Below are 3,646 nucleotides of genomic sequence, written 5' to 3'. Positions count from 1 at the left end.
TCTCTGTGCTTGTTTACGTTCCTGGATGATTAGGCTCCTAGTGGTTTTAGGATGGGCATGGAAGTGCACCTCAGAAAGGATGTGTGTGTCTCTACGCCTTCCTCAGCCGAACTGCTGTTAAAAACTTCATACGTGATTTCGTTATCCCGGGATGAGTGACTCCCGTGCTCCCCAATTCCAAAATCACAACGTTTCCTCTCACCCCTATACTCACTGACCTTGGATGGCAATAACTCGATGATGTTCCAAGACCAGGGGTTGCAGTGCTAATTTTTTAGGTGCCGGAGCTAACAAATTGCTTGCTATTTCCTATATCCTCTCTCTATATATGTCACAATCAATTTGTGTACCTGCTCATTTCACGTACTGGGCAACTTCCTTGCCCCATTTATGTAATGAGCAGGTACACAAATTGGGTATGACATATGTATATGAATAGGGCTTCTTATAATGTCAAGCACTAAATGATGAAAGAAATATATGAATTCCAGGGCTCCACAGAAATATACTGATACTTAAGACATTAACAAGATTATAGCCTATCACTACATTTCAGTGTATAACTGGTACAATAAAACATATACTTAATTTAATAATATGACAAACTATTGCACGGTTGCACTCACTAATTATTAAATATAATTATCAAGCAAGTAAAGAAAAAGATGGTAATCATGTATTTTACCAATTTAAAAGTAATTACCTACTTACCAAATGCCACCAATGAGAAATTTCACAATAATTTCCACAAAGGATCAGGCATAATATGTTTTCGGGGATCTGAAGCAACTCTTGTCCTGGTGTCATCTGCTGATCTGTGGTACCGCAGCCATGATGTGACATACGGCTCAGGATTCCACTGAACTAGAGGAGGTCCATGTCGTTTAATAACATAAGTGCTGATACATGATTTATGAGAATCCTTGACCGCGTTGTTGTTATTATCAAGTTCATGTGACTGAATCCTCTCTCATAGTCAGCGGTACTAATAGGAACATCTCAATAATGGGCATAAATCTTGGGGGATGCAGCGTCCACGATCCTCCACATAATCTCCGAAGGCATTTATTATAGAGGAAGAAGAAAGCTTAAACCTCTTACAGGGAGGTGATATTGCAGTTTCTCTATAATTAGGCGGTATTTCAGCAGGCCAGTTATCTTTATCAAGGACACATATTTCATTTAGCAGGGATTTAAACATACTTTGAGGTTTAGAAGTTTGAAAACCTTTCAAGGATGTTGCCATGAACATACAGTGCTGCAAATTGTTTATAAGACGAGTAAGAAACTGTAGATAATTAATGGAGACAATTTTATTGTTGCTTGTTAAGGTAATTTCTCCAAACTTCCCCTTTTCAACTGCCTCTTGAGCTTCTAGAGTTTTTGTACCAGGTTGCTCTTTCAGTCCATGCAGTGATCTTACCGACCTTACGGCCCACTCCGGCAAGCGACATGCCACTTTTCAAACGATCTAAGGTTTTTGTTTTCTCGGTGAACAATGCACAAACAACGAGTGCTGGAGAGAGACTGAGGATCTGTGAAATTGCGGGAGGCTGCAGCAGGGTATGCTGGGACAACAGGTTGAGCGAGGAGGAATTTCACAAATACCTAAATAACAAACAGTCACAGCTCCAGGATTTCACCAAAAACGATCAAATATCCTAATGTTTACCCCACCAGCCACCACTTCCTCTCCCCAAACCCCGCTTCCATAAAATTCCCTCTATTTAATATGTGGCCGCTGTTAAATTCCCTGCTTGTTTATGTTGACTTTTTTTTACAGAGGTGCCAGAGCGGCACTCTGGTGAGCTCCGGCAGCACTGCACCCCTGTCCAAGACTCACGGGATTGGCTTATAGAGAGAGGTTGGGGAAGCTAGGACTATTCATTGCAGTGTAGGAGAGTGAAGAGTGATCCTATAAAGATGTGTAAAACATGAGGCATATAGATAAGGCAAATGGTTGGGGAATCAAGAACTAAGGCGCATAGAGTTAGGGTGAGAGGGGAATGATTTCATAGGAAATCAAGAGACAATTTTATTTCCACACAGAGAGTGGTCAGTAGGGGCTGACAGAAGATATGGTTGAGGTAGGTACAATAACGACATTTGGACAGGTACATGGATAGGAAAAATTTAGAGGGATATGCGTCAAACATGGGCAAGTGGAACTAGTAGCTTAACCACGACGCTATTACAGCTCGGGGAAGGGGTTGGAGTTCAGAGTTTAATACAAACTATACAAACTCCCCATGGAATAGATGGCTTTTCTCCAGGTCCACCTATTTCTTCCCACAGTCCAAAGACGTACTGGGTAGGTTAATTGGTCATTGTAAATTGTCCTGTGATTAGGTTAGGGTTAAATCACGGTTGTTGGGATGTGCAGCTTGAAGGGCCTATTCCATGCTGTAGCTCTGAATAAAACAAATCTTAGCTAACGTGGACCAGTTGGGCTGAAGGCCCCTTTTCCATGCTGTATGGCTCTATGACTCAAATGCTTCTGATTTAAAATCTTTAATGTTTCTACCATTTCTTTTCTCCTCCAGTACCCCATCTCTGCCCACTTCCATCCAAGCACACCCACCACAAAAACTTGCTTCCACATGAGAGGTGGTCAGTTTCAGCCAGCAGTTCTTGCATTAGACTCAGGGTTGTTGGTCTTTGGATTCCCTTATTCCACTGAATTGTAGGAACTAAGCTACTGAATGTATTGAAAGCTGAATACAGGGAAATCGAGTATTATGGGAGATCCAGAAAGGCAATGGCAAAGATTTGATCATAGGCAGTTGGATCAGCCATGACCTTATTAAATGGTGAGGTAAACTGAGAGGTCACGTGGTGCATGAATTAGTCATTCTTCCAGTTGTTCATGAATTACCTTACTTCATGAATTCCTTTCCTAGACCTCTTCACCTCTTGGTTTCTCTCATCTCCTTTATGATTCTGTTTAAAGCCTATGGTTTCTGTAGGCTTTTGTCAAGATAGGGGAATTAATGAGCTCATAAAGTTACAGAAATGTCTCCTGTGCCATTATTTTTCTGTGATTCTATCATCTTTCCCATTTCCTCCTTGTGTCACTTGCTATCAAAGTTTGATAACTCTTCCTGTGACATTTTGCAATGTTGAAGGGTACTGTTAAACTGGGCATTGTTAGAACAATGCCCAATGCACAGAGACAGAGAAAAATACACAGATCATGTAAACAATAGAAGCGAGCAACAACATTTTACAGGAGAAGGCCATTAGGCCCACTCTGCCTGTGTTGCCCTACTTAATGACACCCAAAATGCATCCCATCCCACTTTCTCTCTCCATGAATTATATTTTCTGCTGAATTCAAATATTTATTCCTTTTCCTTCAACTATTCCTTCAATGAAGCATTTCACAGCTTCTGCTTTAAAAAATTCACACCTCTCTCTTCACTTATTTTAGAAACTATCAAAATCATGCATCGTAAAGTTAAGTTTATTTATATATTCTTGGGATATGAGTGCCTTTGGCAAGATGATCTTTTATTCTGCATTGTTTAATGTTCCTGAAACGAGTTGCTTCCTAAAACATTTTAAAAAGCAGTAATATCTCTGCTATTACATAAAGGCCAGGCAAAGTAAGATTGGGAGTTTCCTTTTTCAAAACTCATTGATTGGC

This window comes from Mobula birostris, chromosome X (assembly GCF_030028105.1).
Source record: "Mobula birostris isolate sMobBir1 chromosome X, sMobBir1.hap1, whole genome shotgun sequence".
Classification (NCBI taxonomy): domain Eukaryota; kingdom Metazoa; phylum Chordata; class Chondrichthyes; order Myliobatiformes; family Myliobatidae; genus Mobula; species Mobula birostris.
The sequence above is the reverse complement of the archived record's forward strand: the minus strand, read 5'-3'. Positions refer to the sequence as shown.